This window comes from Typopeltis vanoorti, chromosome 8 (assembly GCF_054136105.1).
Source record: "Typopeltis vanoorti isolate ZY-2024b chromosome 8, IOZ_Tvanoo_1.0, whole genome shotgun sequence".
Lineage (NCBI taxonomy): Eukaryota > Metazoa > Arthropoda > Arachnida > Uropygi > Thelyphonidae > Typopeltis > Typopeltis vanoorti.
Window position 1 is genome coordinate 74,275,969 of NC_143556.1, and position 20,186 is coordinate 74,296,154.

General features: G+C 38.3%; 1 protein-coding gene across 2 annotated transcripts in view; it reads right to left on the reverse strand.

Annotated features, from left to right (window-relative positions):
• The window catches only part of Unc50 (Unc50 RNA binding protein), a 130,018-nt gene that overhangs the window by 101,087 nt on the left and 8,745 nt on the right, over positions 1-20,186 (reverse strand). The window lies entirely within an intron of this gene.

Below are 20,186 nucleotides of genomic sequence, written 5' to 3' on the forward strand. Positions count from 1 at the left end.
AGCAAAGTTTCATGTTTCTTTATAAAGCCGTTCCATGAGGAACTTTGGTGAAGGACTTTCCGAGCATGCGATCAACACTAGACATAGAATTCTTTTAGAACAAGGCAAGAATCCTTCACAAAAGTCAGTTCCTCATGGAACGGCTTTATAAAGAAAACAAACTTTACTTTACTCTCCTAACTTAAATAGATCCAATGGTTTATGTCTATCTCCTTTGTGGGAAATAGGAAAGATTAGCTGATTTAAAAAGTGCTAACTTTATTTTATTTAATTGTATAATTTTTTTTTCTGCAAAAAGGACGGAAATGGCAACGACAATGGTACCAGACTATGGCTTTAGGCAACTGGAACATCTTTTCTCTGACAGGGAAGGAGTTGGGAACTGGTTGAGGAAGCCAAGTGCTACCGGCTAGACTTAGTCGGGCTTTCTTGGACCAAGAGGAGAGGCTCTGGAACTGTCGACCTGGATAAGGGGTGGAAGCTCTACTACTCTGGTGTGAGCCCAACAATGTCTGCTCAGGCGGGTGTGGGGATACTCACAAGCCCTCAGCTGTCAGACTGTGTTGCTGAATGGATCCCATTGGGGGGAACGGGTATGTGTCTTAAGACTTCAGATGAAAAACCATGATTTGGCTGTGGTGCAAGCCTATGCACCTAATCTGGAGTCAGAATACTCTGCCTTCCTAGAGGAAGTGGATGCTGCTTTTGACAGGGTGGCAAACGTGGAATCAGTCCTGCTAATGGGTGACTTCAATGCACATGTTGGAACAGATGACCAGACATGGAGGGGGGAGGAGGAACAGCGCCCCTGACCTTAACACGAATGGGTTGAAATTATTGGACTTCTGCTGTACTAACAGCTTGTCCATAATGAATACCTTCTTCCAGCACCAAGAAGTCCATAAGTATACCTGGTACAGGGATACACTAGAACAAAGGTCTCTGATTGACTTCTTTTATAGTCTCAGCAGACCTATTTTCCTCAGTGTTGGACGTTCATGTGAGAAGAGGGGCAGAACTGTCAACTGACCACCACCTTGTTGTGTGCACTCTACGGCTTCAGAAACCAGATGCTACCATCAACGCTGGTAGGCCTAAGCAGCTATACCGCATGAAATAGGAGACATTGGAAAATGAGGCTGTGAGGAAGAATTTTGCAGACGACATTTCCTCCAGGTTCAAAGTGCAGATGTTGAGGAGGAGTGGAAGCTGTTCAGAACAGCCATCACTGCCTCTGCACTCTCATGGTGTGGCAGAAAGCAGCTAGGCGTGGCAACAGACAATGAGAAAAGGACACCTTGGTGGAACCAAGAAGTCCAAAAAACTGTCCAGGCAAAAAAGGAGTCCTACCTAACATGGCTTAGAGTCAAGTCACCTGAGATGCATTTGCAGTATGCTGAGGCATTAAAAGCTGCTGCTGAGGCAGTAAAGACAGCAAAGCAGAAGGCTTGGAAATCCTTTGGAGAAAAATTAGACTCATCCTATGCAAATGCAAACAAAGTATTCTGGCAGACCATCTGCCGCCTTCGAGGAAGGAAATCGTGCACAGCAAGGGCAATTAAGGCCTCTGATGGTGCACTTTTAACAACTGAGAAGGATATCCTCCACAGATGGAGGGAATACTTTGAGAGCCTTCTTAACCTGGGTGGCCCAGCAGTTGTGGACATCCAAGAGGTGTAGATCAGGGCAATGACTAGTCTCACAGCAGAAGAGGTCCATTTAGCAATAAAATCACTAAAATCGGGCAAGGCTGCTGGCAATGATGAAATTCGGCCTGAAATGCTAAAAGCCTCAAATCGAGACAGTGTTCTCTGGCTGACTCGAGTGTGTCAGGCTGCTTGGATATCTGGGCGAGCACCAAAGCAATGGCAGACAGGCATAATAATACCAGTCTTTAAGAAGGGAGACCAGAAGGATTGCAGTAACTATCGTGGCATCTCTCTGCTCAGCCTGCCTGGGAAAGTGTATGCTAAGTGCTTGAAAAGATGGTGCAGGAATATAGTTGAGTCAAAGTTCCAGGAAGAACAATGTGGCTTTCGTCCTGGTAAAAGCACAACTGACCAAATCTTCACTTTAAGGCAAGTCTTTGAGAAATCTTGAGAATATGCCAAGAATGTCTACACATGTTTTGTGGACTTGGAGAAGGCATATGACCGGGTTCCTTGGGATAAGCTTTGGCAAGTAGTACAAGAGTATGGAGTGGATGGCCAACTATTAGCTGCCATCAAGTCCCTGTATGAATGCCCAAAGTTTTGTGTCAGGGTAAACAGCACAAAGTTTGTACCTTTCACAGTCTCTGTTGGCCTCCACCAAGGGTGTGTTCTGTCACCCCTCCTTTTCATAATATTTATGGACTGGATTGATAGGCACAGTCAAGGCAGTGAGTGTGTCAGAATTGGAACATGTAGCACTGGACATCTGCTTTTTGCAGATGACCTAGTTCTGCTTAGCTCTTCCACATATGACCTCCAGCAGACCCTGGATAGGTTTGTAGCTGTTTGTGCAGACGGCAGAATGAAGATCAGTGTGGCCAAAACTGAAACATTTGTGGTCTCAAGACAACCATCCCAGTGCACTCTAAATGTATGTGGAGTCCCAATGAGACAGGTGGAGAAGTTTAAATACCTTGGGTCCATATTCACGAATGATGGAAAGCGGGATGTAGAGCTAGATACCCGAATTGGCTTAGCAAGCTCAATAATTGTGGGAGCTTGGCAGTTCGGTAGTACTGAAGCGGGAGTGAAGCCAGAAGGCAAAGCTGGCTGTCTTCAATAAAGTCTATGTCCCCATCCTCACTATGGTCATGAGAGTTGGGTAATGACCGAAAGAATGCGGACACGAATCCTTTGAGGGGTTGCAGGGCTGACAAGACTAGACAGAGTCAGAAGCTCTGCAATTCGGGAAACCCTCAATACTCAACCGCTGCTTCTCCGTGTTGAGAGATCACATTTACTTTGGTACGGGCACCAGATCAGAATGCCACAAGAGGCTCCCTCAGCAGGCCCTCTTTGCCAAGGTGGAAGGCCAAGGACTCGCTGGATAGATTATATCCAAAACCTTGGGTGGACACGTTTGGGAATCCCACCAGAACACCTGAGATTGGTGGCAGGGGATCGTGACCATTGGAAGTTCCTCTTGCAGCTGTTGCCCCCACAACCCAATTAGGAAAGTTGGGCCTTGAAGATGTATGTATAATTTTTTTTTTTTTAATATGTTAGGAAATTTAATGACCTGTTTCAGTTATCTTACATTAGCTACTTAGGTTGTGCCTTTTGGAAGTCAGTTATTGTTTAATTAGCTTTTTACATGTACTGAAGATGCCTTTGATACTTAGGCGAAAATTATACTAATAAAAGAATATTTTACGTGAGTTTATTCTGGTATTATAATTTACTTAAAAAAAAAAAAAAAGAAGACTCAGGTAGATTATCAGAGAACCTGCAGACTTCTCCTGAGAAACAATTCCTTACATTTGGGACGCTACAAAAAAAACAAAAATAGCAACATACAAACTTTTTTACATTATAGTTTAATTTATAAACAATTATTCAAAATTGTTTATAAATTCTAATCCTCTCTCCATAAGATATGATACAACAGTTATCAGCAACAGGAGTACACAGGATCCCCTACCAATAAAAACTCAACTGGCAATCTGAAAGCGTAGCAACTGAACAAACTGAACAAAAAGAATGCCAAAATACACATTTATGAACAAGTATGGGAAAATGGGAAAAGCAGTTATGAGCTAGTTAGCATGCCATGTGCTCTAAACTTTTCACATAGTGAGATGGAAGAAAGCTAAATAAATTCAACAAGAAAAAAAAAAAAAAAACTGCCAGAGGTTTAGAAGTCTGTTGTGTTATGTCAAAAAAACAGCAAAACAACATACTGTGCGACCAGATGTACGAGACCACTCGACACTTCTGCGCATGTCAGAAGAAGGCGAATCCATTCCGATAATAGGATAATCAATGCGTTTCGTGGGATGAGTGTTTATTATTATACGTTGGAAAATTAGCTCTTCTTTTATAAACATTCTATTTTTTAAAGTGGTAACTATTTTGCTTGTACAACAATTTGAAAATTTATGTATAAAACACATTTCGCATGTTGGTAACGAATTTGTACATCACTTTATTTCTTTCTCCCCTTCAACATGATTTGACTCTTCTTGGCACATTGCCAGCTGAGAGTCTTGGATCTGTGGTTGTATCCAGAGAGTAGAATCAGGTTGCCAGAGCATTTTGTGTCTATACTCATTCGTTTATTGCATACTATGACTGCTAAATCTTGAAAATGCAAAATACAAATGTTAAAGAGTTACTCTATTCCTCTGTGTGGTGTCAAGTCCATTAAATCATTATAATATAATAATGCGAGGAAAATATTACAACTGTGAAGTGAGTGAGTGAGCAGGTGGCATATGAGAAATTAAGTACACTTTTTATATTCACTTGATGCAAATAATCTATTAATTGATATGTTGTAATCATTACACAATTTTTATGCAAATATTATATTTTATTTCATTTTTAATTTAAAAATGAAATAAAATATAAAATTTATTTTAAAAATCATACAACTGTCCATTCTTTTTGTATGTTCGTTCTCATAATGAAATGCTCATCATGAAATATATGGCTTATATCAAATACTTTATTTTTCTTTACATATATAGTAAGCTCATCATGTCAATGAATTATGTTAGTATCAATAAACAAGATTGCAACAGAGTACGACAATGATGTTGAGGACGCTGACACGTAGAAGCAAAGACATTCTCTTGTATAAGGCTGCACTGGATTAATGAGTGAAGATTTGGTCCCCTGGTTTTCAAGAAAATTGAGATATACTGAAAAGGATCCAGAGATGATCAACTAAAGTGGTTTTGGTCTCTCTGGAATGCTTCTATAAAGCAAGAATAAAGAAATGCAATTTGCAGAGGCTTGTGGATAGGAAAAAGGGAATAAGAATTGAGACAAAAGTTGATAAGGGAGTGTTATCAGATTAATGGGGAAGAGATTTTTCAGAAAAATGAGAGAGGACTGAGGCAGAACAAGAAATCATCTCTAGAAGCTTTATAAAAAGGATGTGAAGTGAGAGAGGAAGAAGCAGATCTTCCAAATTGAGAGTAGTTACATTCCAGTGAATGAGTTTTAAAGTCCAGTTTGATAGGGAAATGTGAACCTCTCATGATCTTGACTGTATGAAGGTCTTAAAGATAAAATAATAAAACATTACTAATATTTCTCTTTAATCTCATAATTGATTGGGTTGGCAGTCAATAGCAATAAAGCTAAAGTCCTAAAGAACAAAACAGAAAAATAAAAATATTAGGTTAAATGACCATTTCCAATACCTTGGGTCCTACATTAATACTCTGACATAGTGAAAAGAAAACACAAAGCTCTTCATTTCCATAAAAGTCTAACTAATATCTGGAAATCCAATCTCATCATCACAAATATCAAAATTCATTTTTGCAAAACCACCAATTAAGCCTAACATATGATGCCCAGACTTGGAACATCACAATACAATGAGCAACTAATATCATCAACAGTTTTGGGACTTCGAACAATACTAGAATATATATATGGCAAGATTATATTCTTAATAGGCAATTTTTGAAGAAAGCCAGAAAAGATGACTAACAGAAACAATTCAAAATAGAACTAAAATAGTTGGAACGCCAACTTAGACATCCACCTCCATCTACATTTAGTGTTTAGAGCTCTTGCTCTCTATAGGCTAACTAATAAATAGACAAAGAGGAAGAGAAAGACCAAGAAAGCACAAGAAATTTTGGCAATACATAAAACTTGTTTTTGAAGACAAGGCTCATGAACCATCTGACATTTACTATTTGACACAAAGCAGAGTAACCTGGCTCACTTTCATTTAATAGACTATCTCTGAGTTTTTGTTATATGAATATTTCTGTATATATTTCCCTATTCATAAAAGAGAATAAATGATGATGAACCTGGCTCCCACTGAAGAGACCTCAATAAAGGTCGAAACTAGTCTGGGTTGTGGCCCTTCCCTTAATGCATAACATTAGACATATCCACAAGGAGATGTGTTTTGCATTATGGGAGATACTGAGATAGGAGTGTTGGTAGCTTGCTCCACCTTTGTAAGGAGTGCCCTGGTGTTGTACCACCTTACCCCAGTCCTGAAGATATTTTCAGGCACAAACTTTGTTTGCTCACACTTGGATAAAGGATTAAACTAAATTTATTATATTTATAATAGTACGCTATTAGCATATATAAAAAAGGTACTAGGAGAAATATATGGAAACAAAAATATGGTGTTCATTTGGAAAGGAACTAGGCCTCTATAAATAGCGACACATAGTATACAATTTATACCCAACATAAACTGCAGTACCTTCAACCCCTAACGAGTCACAGTGACATTTTTATACATTAAAATTACAAACGTCACAGAATATGCAAAAATAAAATTTCCCCGAATATTGAAATACGAGAAGTAGTGCAGATGTGGTGTACAAGGTTTAAAGTTGGAGGCTTTAAGACAGAATGAATGAGCAAAAGAGTGAAATTACCAGTTCAAAATTGCAAAGTGTAAGGTTTAAAAATTTGGAAATCAAGAATGGTATGTAGTGTACACACTTGGTAAGGATATATTCAAGGAGATGGAGGAAATAAGAGATTTGAGTGTGATGGTGGATAGGGATTTAAAATTTAGAGGCAAACGATTAATTCTGACAATGATGCAGAAGACACGGACTTGCAGAAATAAGGAGATTCTGGTTCCGTGTATAGAGGCTTAAGTGCTGTGAGGACATCATGTTGGAGGCTTAATGGATTGTATACAGCACTCAAAGGATTAAAACAGAATTTAATACTTCCTATATTTCGTCTCAGTCACTGAAACATTTGCAAGGATTACAAAAAAACTAATGTAACATCTACGCAAATACCACACAATACTAAGCCCAACCACGTGGGTGACTAAAGTCCCATCTAGGTGGAGCGCCCTCTAAGGGCAGTTGTAGATGGCCTTGAATGTAAGGAGGGATCTCTGATGATAAGTGTTTCCCAAATCTTAGGAAGCTTAATGCAACCATATTTATTAAGATTTGGTTGATTTCTGAGAGCTGCTGCTGATTCTAAAAATGGCCTCTCTTTTTTGAATTTGCTATGGTGAAGCATGGTGGTTTTTTTTTCCATGAGATCCTGTGGGTTGTATCCAAGACATGGTCAGCCAGGCCTGACTGACCATAGTCGTGGTTGCAGATGTATGACTTGTGTTCTTCAATGACAGACAGACAGGCAGATGGCTGCTAATCTGCCTGTCTGTCCAAAGTATGCCAACTTGCAGGAACAGGGTACTTTATAAACTCCAGGCACTGAGAGGAGGGAGGGAGCTGATCTTTAGTAGAACAGATAAGGGTAGCAAGTTTGTTGTGGGGCTTAAATGCTGTGTGTAGGTTGTACTTTTTTAAAATCTTAGCTATTTTTTCCAATGTGCCATGGATGCAGGGTATGGTGATGGCATTTCTAAACTCTTTCTGAAGAGAAGACCAGGGAATGGGGGGGGAGGGACTGATTTTTTTTAATACTGTGATCGCCGTAGCCATTGGAGAGGAAAGTGTTGTGTATGTGGTCAAGCTCAGTTGTAAAGGCGGTTCCACTGGAACAAAGAATGTGGGCTCTCTTGGTTAGAGTTTTAATAATGCCATATTGTTGAGAGGGGTGGTGGTGGTGGTGGGAGAGTTTGTGAATGTATCTGCCTGTGTGTGTAGGTTTTCTATATACAGTGAAGGAAAGTGTACCGTTAGGAAGGCATGTAACTAAGGTGTCTAGGAAGGGTAAACAATTTTTTTTCCTTTTCCATCGTAAACTGGATTCTTGGATGTAGGCTGTTGAAGTGACTGGGGAAGGGATCTAATGTGTCAGGGCCATGAGGCCAAATAGAGAACATCATCTACATATCTTAGCCAGATAGAAGGTTTGAGAGGAGAGTCTATAGCTCGTTTTTCAAAATCTTCCATATAAAAATTGGCAAGGGGGGGGGTGAGAGAGGGGAACCCATGGCAGTTCCCTCTATCTGCTTGTAGATTTTGTTCTTCCAAGAAAAATAACCAAAATTGATGGCAAAGGAAAAGAGAGCTAAGGTGTCAGAAGGAAAAACGTTTTCTAAGGGTGTTAAGATATCAATTAAGGGAATATTGGTAAGCAATGAGGAGATGTCAAAGCTTATCAATAGGTCTGTGTTATTTAAGGTTAGATTTTCTATTAGGGTTTTAAAATGGGTAGAGTTTTTTTAAATAGGAGTTGGAAAGTCCAGTGAGGGTGATCAGAGAGTTGGCCAGCTGTTTTGACAGTTTGTAACAAGGTGCATTGGTGGCATCTACTATAGGTCTTAGTGGGGAATCGGGTTTGTGGATTTTTGGTAAACCGTATATTCGGAGGAGGAATGGGAACAGAAAGGTTTGAGTTTTTTCGTAATGTCAGGAGGCCAGGAAGACACCTTAGTTACACGCCTTCCTAACGGCATACTTTCCTTTACTGTATATAGAAAACCTACACACACAGGCAGATATATTAACAAACTCTCCCACCACCACCCCCTCAACAATATGGCATTATTGAAACTCTAACCAAGAGAGCCCACAATCTTTGTTTTCCAGTGGAACCGCCCTTACAACTGAGCTTGACCACATACACAACGCTTTCCTCTCCAATGGCTACGGCGATCACAGTATTAAAAAAAAATCAGTCCCTCCCCCCACCCCCATTCCCCGGTCTTCTCTTCAGAAAGAGTTTAGAAATGCCATCACCATACCCTGCCATGGCACATTGAAAAAAATAGCCAAGATTTTAAAAAAGTACAACCTACACATAGCATTTAAGCCCCACAGCAAACTTGCTACCCTTATCTGTTCTACTAAAGATCAGCTCCCTCCCTCCTCTCAGTGCCTGGAGTTTATAAAGTACCCTGTTCCTGTAAGCTAGCATACTTTGGACAGACAGGCAGATCAGTAACCAAATGCCAGGAAGAACACAAGTCATACATCTGCAACCATGACTTATGGTCAGTCAGGCCTGGCTGATCATGTCTTGGATACAACCCACAGGATCTCATGGAAAAAAAACCACCATGCTCCACCACAGCAAATTCAAAAAAGAGAGGCTATTTTTAGAATCAGCAACAGCTCTCAGAAATCAACAAAATCTTAATAAATACGGTTGCATTAAGCTTCCTAAGATTTGGGAAACACTTATCAGAGATCTCTCCTTACATTCCAGGCCATCTACAACCGCCCTTAGAGGGCGCTCCACCTAGATAGGACTTTAGTCACCCATGTGGTTGGTCTTAGTATTGTGTGGATATTACATTAGTTTTCTTGTAATCCCTGAAGATGTCTCAGTGACTGAGATGAAATATAGGAAGCATTAAATTCTGTTTCAATCCTTTCTGAGTGCTGTATACAATCCATTAAGCTTCCATCATGAGATGCTGGTTCCACTGTATAAGGACTTGATTAGGCTACATATGGATTACAGTACACAGATTTAGTTACCTGGTTTTCAAAAGAATTAAGAGATAGGAGAAAAGGGTCCAGAGGCAATTGATTAAGGTGGTTTCTGGTCTCTGGAATGTTAAGTATGAAAAAAGATTGAGAAAATGAAATTTACAGAGTGAGTTTAGTGGATAAGAGAAATTGGTAAAGGTTCTTAATTATGTTGAAGAGGTTTTTCATAGAATTCTGGGACAACAAGAGATCATCAGAAGCTGTATAAGAAGGGTATGAGCAAACCAGTGAGAACATTTTTTTGCATGGAGAGTGGTGAATGATTGAAATGAATTCCCTGAGATGTGTCTGCAGAGAAGTGAATGTATTTAAGGCATGGTATGATGAACTGTGTGTATGATGTAGGAACCACCCACAATGCATCTGCCTCCATGGAGGTCTGGGGATAATAATCCGTGTAAACAGTAGAATTATTGTGTGTTGATTGACCTATCAGTATCTGGAATGCAGCGAATATTTTGGAAAAGTAGGTAAGAGATCACATAGAGAAATGGGTTGACACAGAATCTCTACTTTGTGATGAACAGCACTGGGTTTACTGAGGGAAGGACATGTTTGAGTAACTTGCTCATTGGTGAATTAGACAAGGGGAACAGATACACCATGATACTTTTGGACTTTGCTAAAGCTTTTTACAGGGTTAACAGCATAGAAGGCTGCTGCATAAGTTGGAGGATATGGGACTAGATTATAAAATATCGGGATATCAAAAAAGTAGTATATGGTGATGTAAGATTTAAGGTGACCAGTAATGCACCACCAGGAATCAGTCCTTGGTTCACTGTTATTCTATCTTTACATTAATGACATTGGGAAGGATTTAAGAAGAGATATGTAGTTATTTGCTGGTGATGAAAAGATAACACATAATCAGGAATGCAGCAACATGCAGAATTTAAAAAATGACTTCAATAAACTGGAATTTTGAGCATATGAAAATTGCTATCAGTTATGTTAGCTAATGTAACATTCCTCACTTTAGCATAATGAGATATACAACAGAAATATAATGGCAGAATTATGATGGTTTCAGTAAATATAAAGTTGAACTTCAAGGACCATACAGCAAAGATTATGAACATAACTCAGAAGCAAAGATTGACATATAAGAATAATGAAGTCATTTTGCTTCTTTACAAAGTTTTAATATGATCTCATCTAGACTACTGTGCAAAGATCTGGTCTCCTAGTTTCTAAGGTGATGGAGATATAGTGGAGAAGATGCAAAGGAGAGTGTTAATGATAATGGAACTGTGGAATGTAGATTAAGAGAACAGACTGAGAATCTCTGGATTGCAGATTAAATGGGTCATACAGAATACCAGCAGATGACTTTTTCATTTCATGGAGGGTGGGGAAACAACAAGAAAGCATCGGTGGAAGAATGAAAATGAATGCAGTCAAGAAAGGGGGTAAGGGCTAGATTTTTCTCTCACAGAGCGGTGCATGACTGGAATGGCTTGCCTTTGGAGACAGTGAGCACAGACATAGTGAACGAGTTCAACAGAAAGTTCAACATTATGTGTGAATACATGGCCTCTTTCAATGAGTCTCTGATCCCATGGAGGTGTCTTGCAATAATAATCTGTAAATTAGAAAAAAAATGGTACAGAAAAATAGTACATAAGTGTAAGAAACTTAAATGCTGCACAGCATGTACACACACAGGTACAAAAACACCTGAAAAGAGCTAATGGAAACATCATGAAAAGAGCGAGTGACAGTAATGTAATAAATTTAGTTTAATCCTTTATCCAAGTGTGAGCAAACAAATTTTGCACCTGAAAATATCTTCAGGATTGGGGTAAGGGTACAACACCGGGCAACTCTTAGCAGAGGTGGACCAAGCTAACATCACTCCTATCTCAGCAGCTCCCATAATGCAAAACACATCTCCTTGCAGATATGCATAATGTTATGCATTAAGGGAAGGGCCACTACTCAGAAACTAGTTTCGACCTTTATTGAGGTCTCTTCAGTGGGAGCCAGGCCCAGAAGTGGAGATACCAGGCAGAAGAGACCCACTGAAGAGACCTCAATAAAGGTCGCTAGTTAGCTTGGTCCACCTCTGCTACGAGTTGCTTGGTGTTGTACTACCTTACCAATCGTGAAGATATTTTCAGGCGCAAACTTTGTTTGCTCACACTTGGATAAAGGATTAAACTAAATTTATTATAGTCTAACCAAGTGAAAAATAAACTTTCAGCAAATGACAGTGCCTTAAGAAATCCATGAAGACAATAGCATCTTTAGCAAAAATCAGTAAAGACATTGCCAAACATTCCTTGAATAGAATAACTTGTAACAGCAATGCATAATTTAGTCAAAACAAAGATGAATGATATGAATAATGATACTTCTAAAACAGTTTAACCCATGTAAAGGAAATCAATTTATTTACAACTCCTATATATTTTGTTCACTATAGCAATTGAGCATCATGTTACAGAGAGCAAAAGAAATGAGTACCATATTCAAAATATTAATTCAAATATTAAATTTGAATTAATTTAATTGAATGAATGAAATTCAAATATTAAACAAGTAAAATATTTCAGATATTTAGGCACAATTTTTTTTTAATGAGCCTGGCAAATTAAATGCAGAAATAGAGAGAAAAGAATAAACAAAGCTGGTATGGTAGGAGACCAGTTGAATAGATTTATATGGAATAAAAGCAATTACCAAACCATTAAACTAGCAGTATACTAAACAGCATTCACACTGGTTTTAAGTTATGGAACTGAGAGTTAGGTTAGAAATAAAGCAACTGATCAAAGACTAGCAACTACAGATTGAGAGTTCTGAGAAAAATTAGGGGAGTGAAAAGATGGCATTAAATGCAGAAAGATATTCAAAATGAAGATATTAGAAAGGAACCTGAAATTGTTAGCATTCAAGAATGTGTCAGCAGAGATAATATAAGGTGGTATGGCCACAGTGTGTCCTATGTCTGTAGATGGATGTGTTCATGGGCCAGTTTGCCTGCTCTGGAGGATGAAAAACCAGAGTATGTGGGTGAATAAAACTCCTTACCTTGGTATGGCTAACTCACCTTTAGTCGAAAGAGACCAGATAAAGTTCGATTCACTGATGGGAATCAAACCCAGGTCTTTCTGACCAAAGAGCTTTATCTATACTGGATAAAGGAAATGGCTACTCGATGATTTTGCAAAGACATTTGACAGGATACAACATGGAACACTGTTACACGAATTAGAACAAATGGGGATGGCTAGTTAAGTGAATAAGAGGGTGGCTGCTGGGCAGATATCAAAAAGTGGTATATGGAGAGGCAGAATTGAGGCAAAAACACAAGAGACTATGGTGTGCCGTGAGGTTTGGTGCTATTGCTGTTTGATTTGTATATAAATGATATAAGAAATAACCTGAAAGGAAATATTCAGTCTGATGATGTGAAATTAGATAAAATAATAATTAATCAAGGCCTTGTAGAGAGCTTGCAGAATGATTTAAATAGGTTGTTAGCATGGGCAAAAGTTAATGGGTGTCAGTTTAATGTCAAGAAAAGTAAAGTAATGCATTTTGGGATAAATAGATTACAAGTTGTGTATCACATTGATGGCATTGTACTCCAGGAAATAGATAAAGCTAGAGATTTAGGGGTGGTGGTAGAGAGAGTTAAAGTTTAGAGGACATATTGCTAAGGTAGCCCACAAGATTACTTGGCTAGTGGAAATAATTCCTCTTTATAAGGCCTTGATATGCCCACATCTGGATTAATGTGCTCAAATCTGGTCCCCTGGGTTTCTTGGAGATAAGAAAGTGGTGGAGAGGATTCAGAGGCATGTGACCAGGATGGTGAGTGGCCTGTGGAATGTTCCCTATGTTGATGAACATAGGATTGCAACCAACTTCTGGATTGCAAAAGTTGGTTGATAAGAGAAAAAGAGAGGATATGATAGAAACATTAAGTTGCTTAAAGGATTTTATAGAATAGATGCAGGAGAAATGTTTCACAATTGGCTAGATGAACCAGAAAAAGGGTCTCTGGAAGTTGAATAAAGGTGTGGTCAGTAGGGGTTGTGAGGAGATTTTTTGCTTGGAGAGAGTGGTGAATGAGTGGACTGGGTTGCTAGAGTCAGTTGTGAGTGTTTTGTCTGTTAATGGGTTCAAGGAAAGGTATCAGAAGTCCCTTTAACGTAGGGTATGGAAATCCTCTTCACATATTGCAGTCTAGCTGAAGGATTATAATTATCAATTATTTTCTGAATGGTGGCTTCTTTAGTCTTGCATTAAATACCATTACAACTTCCACACATCCCTGCATTGCCTGCAGGGATGTGTGGAAATGGATCGGTTGAAAAATGGAAAAAAACCAGGAGATTGATTATGAGAGCCGTACAGTAATAGCACTTCACAGGGTTGGAATGCAGCCACCTGGTATTTTCAACATGCTAAAAACACTTGGGATCAGTAGGATGTTTATGTATCGGACTATTACCAGTTATAATGATAGAGAAGGAGACTCTAGCTCTGCCGTAATCCTGTAAGAATGCAAGAAAGTGATGTCACAAGAGATGAATGTTTTGTAGAGAACGATGCCACATGTACTAACTGATGACCTGGGGAGGAGAACCTATCATTGTTCTACTGGGCACTTCCTAACACCATAACTTATGTGGCAGAGAGTAATGAAATCAAAAGGCATCACTCCGGTGGTATGCAAACAACAGCCACAGAGATATCCTCTTAACAGATGACAAAATTTGCCATGAAGAGTCATTTAACCTCCACAATGATCGAGCATATGCCCTGGATGGTTGCACAAAACATGGCATAGTACCAAGTATTCAGAGAAGTCATCAGCTCATGTCAGTGATAGTTTGATGGGGTTACACATTGAGGATATCCAAGTTGCATTTCTGCGAGAAAGGAGTCAAAGCCTCTGCCAAAGTGTATCAAGACATTGTGATGGAACCTGTGGTATGGCTCTTGCACAACACCTTGTTTTATGGTGAGAAGTGGACCTTCCAACAGGACTCAGCCCCTGCACACAAGGTGAAGACCACACAGCAGTGGCTGGAGATGAATGCGCTTGAGAAAGTAGCCAATAGAAACAACACCCCAGCATCGCCAGAGCGAGCAGTAGCAGCATTTCTGCTGGATGCTGTATGTGCCACTCAATATGTGGCTTCACGGACTTCAGGCATGCACGAAGACAAAAGGGGACATTTTGAACACACTGTACTGCAATTTGCACTTTATACATGTGGTTTGTATGTGCTGAAAGCTATACATGATGTACTGATAGATCAAAGGTTTATATACTGTTCAAGTTGTAACAGTATTTATGGCTAGACTAGGTATATCCATTAGACAATAAAGTGAGTCATTTTATTTAATTCTGACAGAAGGGAGTCCAAAAAACAAATTGCACATTCTCTGTGTACAAGATTTTTGGTAATATCTGTTGTGTAAAAAATGATATGAGTCTGAGTGAATATACCTGCCAGTGAAGGAAGGTTTCCAGTAGACTGAAAATTCAATTTTCATGACAAGTTCCTGTAAATTTACAGATTACTAAGGTATCCCACAAGAAAGTAAGATCAGATTTACATTTAATAGTCAACTTGATGTGGTTGTGTGAGGACTTCATTCTGTCTAAAAACTGAAGTAATTCTGTTTCAGAGTGGTACCAGACTGTAAATCAACAAAATATAGCCAGATACAAGGTTGATGAAAACTGGATTTGGCTTTCCAGATGCTCCATGAAGCAATCAGCCAAAGAGCACATAAGATAGGACTGCATGTGGCTGTTCCTTCTATTTGCAGTAAAGGAGGATGGTAAATTTAAACAATTGAACATCCTCCTCAGGAAAATCACCTTGAAAAAATTGAAGTTTCTTGGAGAAATATGTCTGTAAATAGAGAAACCACATCAAAATGGACCATAATATCAGTCCAGCAAATAAATATTTTTAATTTTTTTCCTTCAAGTCAATACTGTTTTTAATGTTAGTGTCAGTTTGGCCAGTGAGATTTCAAAGAAATATTTGAAATGTTTTTAGCTAAATAGTAAGTAGAGAACCAATGCAATCAACTACTGGACAAAGTACAGTGTTTCTCAAACTTCAGATATCCGTACCCCTTCTGAAATTTTCATTATTACCAAGTACCCGCTTATCAAAATAATAATAAATAAATAAAGTATATTTCATTGTAAATGTCTATTTTATTTGAATTTATATGCTCATGTAAACAAAAAATATTATATATATATTTAATAGAACAAAATTTGGAATAGGGTTCCTCTTCATTTTCCATCCATGAAAATCCACATTTCAAGTAATTCATATCATACTGAGAAAGACTTTTCATCTTCTTCTTAGATCTCTAAAGATGTCAGATGACACACCCTTATCAATTTCATTTGATCCAGATACAATACCAACGTTTTTTTGCTGCTTACAGCTACTTGTATTTGCTATATTGCTCTCTTTTGTGTGTTTTATAAATCCAGTCTTTAACCAATGATCCATACTTAAGAATTTGAAAGCTAAAAAATTACCATATTTACTCAAATATAACTCGCACTGTTTTTCCTAAAAGTAAAGCTAAAAAATCGTGGTGTGAGATCATATATATTCAAGAAGCTCCTATTTGCTATCGCTACTTTTGGTATCGAGAACAGCTTCCTTGTGATAATCGTCAAAGTCACACAAGGAAGCTGTGATGATTCACATGCGAGAAACACTGACATTGTAGACAATCAGATATGTGTAAATTGGGAAGGCCATACATACATGAGGAACAAGCATGATGAATTTGCAATTTTTAAAGTGTCGGCAACTAAAGAATATGTTTGGTTCAATAATTTATTTCATTTGTTTATTTGGCTTTGAATAAGATCCCTGCTAATTATATTATATGCTGATCTGTCTCCTAATAAAACATTCATTTTGCAATAATATTTATATGGGTACACAATTAGTCAAAAGACTCATCGTGGGAAACTTACTCAATCCATTAACACAATATCTATCATACATCTCCATAAACCTATTCAGCATTCGGGCACTCACAACTACCACTGGCAACTCATTTGATGTTTTTGTCAGCAATCAAGTAATCCTCTGAGCTATTTTGTCAACTCTTGAAATATGTCCTCTGAATTTCAAATCTCTATCCACCATCGCAACAGATCTCTAGCCTCATCAATTTCCTGTAAACTAGTACCATCAATATCATACAAAATGTGCAATCTTTTCATCCCAAAGTGCATTTCCTTACATTTTACAACATTGAATTCCCAACCATCATCATCATTTGCCCACACAGTTTATCTAAATCATCATCAAATTCCTGCCATATACCCTCAACGGGTGTACAGGATATGATAGTACTACATGAAAAAAATAGGAAGTTAGGAAGATAGGAAGTTAGTAATGATAGTACTACATCATTACTAACTTCCTATCTACAATTTTCCTCCAAATCCGTCTGTTACTTGTCAAGACACCAACATTATCAGATCCTATATTTCTATCGTCTAAGGCACTTTGTACCGTAATCAATCCACCTATATCTTGGTCTTCCTCTGAGTCGTTTTGCTGCCAACCTGGCAGAGAACACTTGTTTTGCTAATCTTTCTTCAACCATTCTGTTTAAGTGACCTGAGATAACACCTGAGATTACCTCTGCTAACGCATTCCTGGATGCTGAAAACGTCAAGTTCTTTCCTAATATCTTCGTTTTTAATATGATATTGCCATTGATGCCATCTGTTCACGCCTGTAATCTTTCTCAGGACTCTCATATTTTTGGTCTTTGGTCAAGTGTTTTCCTTCTGACCCAGCTCTCAGATCCATAAGTTAAAACTGGTTTGAACACTGTCTTGTATACAGCTAATTTAGTGTTCAGACTAATTTCTCTTATTCCATATGAATTTATTCAATTGACTTCCTACCATACCAGCTTTGCTGATTCTGTTATCTATTTCTATATTTAATTTACCATCTTCACTAAAAATTGTGCCTAAGTAGCTGAACTGTTTTACTTGTTCCACAGGTTCCCAATTCACAACACAGTTGACATTTTCAATGATTCTGCCTACTTTCATTGTCTTTGTCTTTTTATTGCTGACCTTCATACCATATCTATTACAACAGTTATTCAATTTAGTCAGAGAATCTTGCAGACTTATAGCAGATTTATTTAGAAGTATAACATCATCCACATAAAGTAAAGAGCTGACATTAACATCTTCAATTTTGATACCATGTTTAATACCACTTTCCTTCATATTGTGATCCATATAGATAATGAATAACAGAGGGAATAATGTACATCCTTGTCTCACACCAGATTTAACAATAAACCATCTTCCTGTACTACCTTCAATTCTAACTGCTGACTTACAACTCAAATAAAGACTAAGTATTGCTTGATATAAGGCCACATTGACACCAAATAACAGTAGCTTATTGAATAGCTTCTCTCTTGGCGCCTTGTCATATGCCTTTTTCAAATCGACAAAACTTAAATACAGATCTTCATTATATTCCCTTGCTTTCTCGACTATTGGTCGTAAAGTGAAGATCTGATCCTGACAGCCTCTATTTGGCCTGAATCCAGCTTGTTCTTCACCAAGCTTTTCTTCCACAATTCTTCTCAACCGTTTCTCAAGTATACTTGCATAGATCTTGCCAGGAACACTCAGTAGGGAAATACCTCTGTAATTCTCACATTCAGTTTCATTTCCCTTTTTATATATGGGTACTATGAGAGTTCTACTCCAATCACCGGGAATTCGTGCCTCTGTCCAGGCTTTCTGAACTACGCAGTGCAGCCACTGTAAGACTCTTATACCACCAAACTTCAGCATTTCTGGTCGAATATCATCTACTCCTGCTGCCTTTTCACATTTCAAGCCTTTGATGGCTTTTTCTATTTCAGGAATGGATATGTATTCCTAACTGCATGCCTGGTAAGTGTTTTTTACCACTGTGCTGTCATCACTGCTTGTTTCATTTAGCAGTTTTTCAAAGTAATTACTCCATACTTCAAGGATATCTTTTTCTCCCATTTTCATGTCACCTTTATCATCTCTAACTCCTTTTACAGCATTCTTTCTTCCATTCCTAAGCTTCTTCAACAACCTCCAGAATATTTTGCCACCTTCTTGATATTTTTCTATATTCTTGCCAAAGTTCTCCCATGACTTTTGTTTACCTAGTTTTACACTGTGTTTAGCATTCTTGCATTTGTCTCTATATTCTGTAAGAGCACAAGCTGACTTATTTGCCAGGAACTTTTGGTATGCTTCCTTCTTTTCCTTCACTGCCTCTTTAACTTCCTGTGTCCCCCATGGAGTTCTCATTTTTCTATCCTTGCAAACAACTTCACCACATGCCTCTCTAGATGAATTAATCAGGGCTTTCTTCAAGGCTTGCCACTGAATCTCCAAGGTTGGATTCCTGTTCTCAAACTCTTTCATTTTTTCTTCAATAATATTTGTATATTTTAGTCTACCGTTCACATCTGAGAGCTGCTCAACTTTTATTCGCGTTAAAACTTTCTTACATGTTATTCTTTTCAATATGAAATTCAATTTTATCCTGCTCAAGACTAAACAGTGATCACTTCCAATTTCAAATCCTCTGTACATTCTGGTGTCCTGCACCAGGGAGAAAACATCACTATCAACAATAACATAGTCCATGAGACTTTTCTTATTCCTTGCCTCTTCTATCCATGTGAATTTGTGCATATTTTTATGTTGGAACATGGTGTTAGTAATAACCAGTCCATGTCCTGAGCAGAAATCCAACAGGTATTTGCCATTATTATTAGCTTTGCTCTTTTCTCCAAATTTTCCCAAAATATTTTTGTATGTCTCACAATCATTTCCTACTCTGCTATTTAGATCCCCAACAGGGACCAACTTTTCCTTTTTCATTGTTTCAGTTGCTTTTTCTAACGCCTCAAAAAATTCCTCCACTTCTACCTTAGTAGAACCTTCTGTGGGACCATAGGTACAAATAAGTCTCATTGTCCAGTTGCCCATTCTCATATTTGCCCACATTACTCTACTTGAGATTGCCTGCCATTCAAATAGATTAGCCTCGTATTTTGTGTTGAATACTATGGCTACTACTTCTTTTCCTTGATTGTCATTGCCTGAATATAACATTCTGTATTTATTGCCCGGAAAGATCTCACCAGTTTTTATCTTTTTTGTTTCAGTCACCCCTATTATGTCGATCTGGTACTTATCTAATTCCTCAGCTAGCTCCATTTCTTTGCCATTCAGGCTTCTTATGTTGATAGTACCGATTTTTAACTATGGTGATGTTGAGTTGGGGTGTGTTTTCAGATTTGTTCCAGTAGCTGACTTTTCGCTGTTTGCCCTGGTTCCATGGCAAAATCAAAGGGGGCCTTGTTTATCTGGACGACGCCCCAGCAGGCATGAAATTTTGTCATGTTGTACCATCATTTTTTATTTTGGTTTAACCAATAAGAATACAATTTGGTTGGCTAAATCCCAAATTGCCAGCCCATCCTCGTTCGTTCAGTATCCAAGTAGATACCCAACAGGGTGCACCACGAGAAGGTGAGGATTGGACATTAGGTCAGAAGCCCTGGTCGG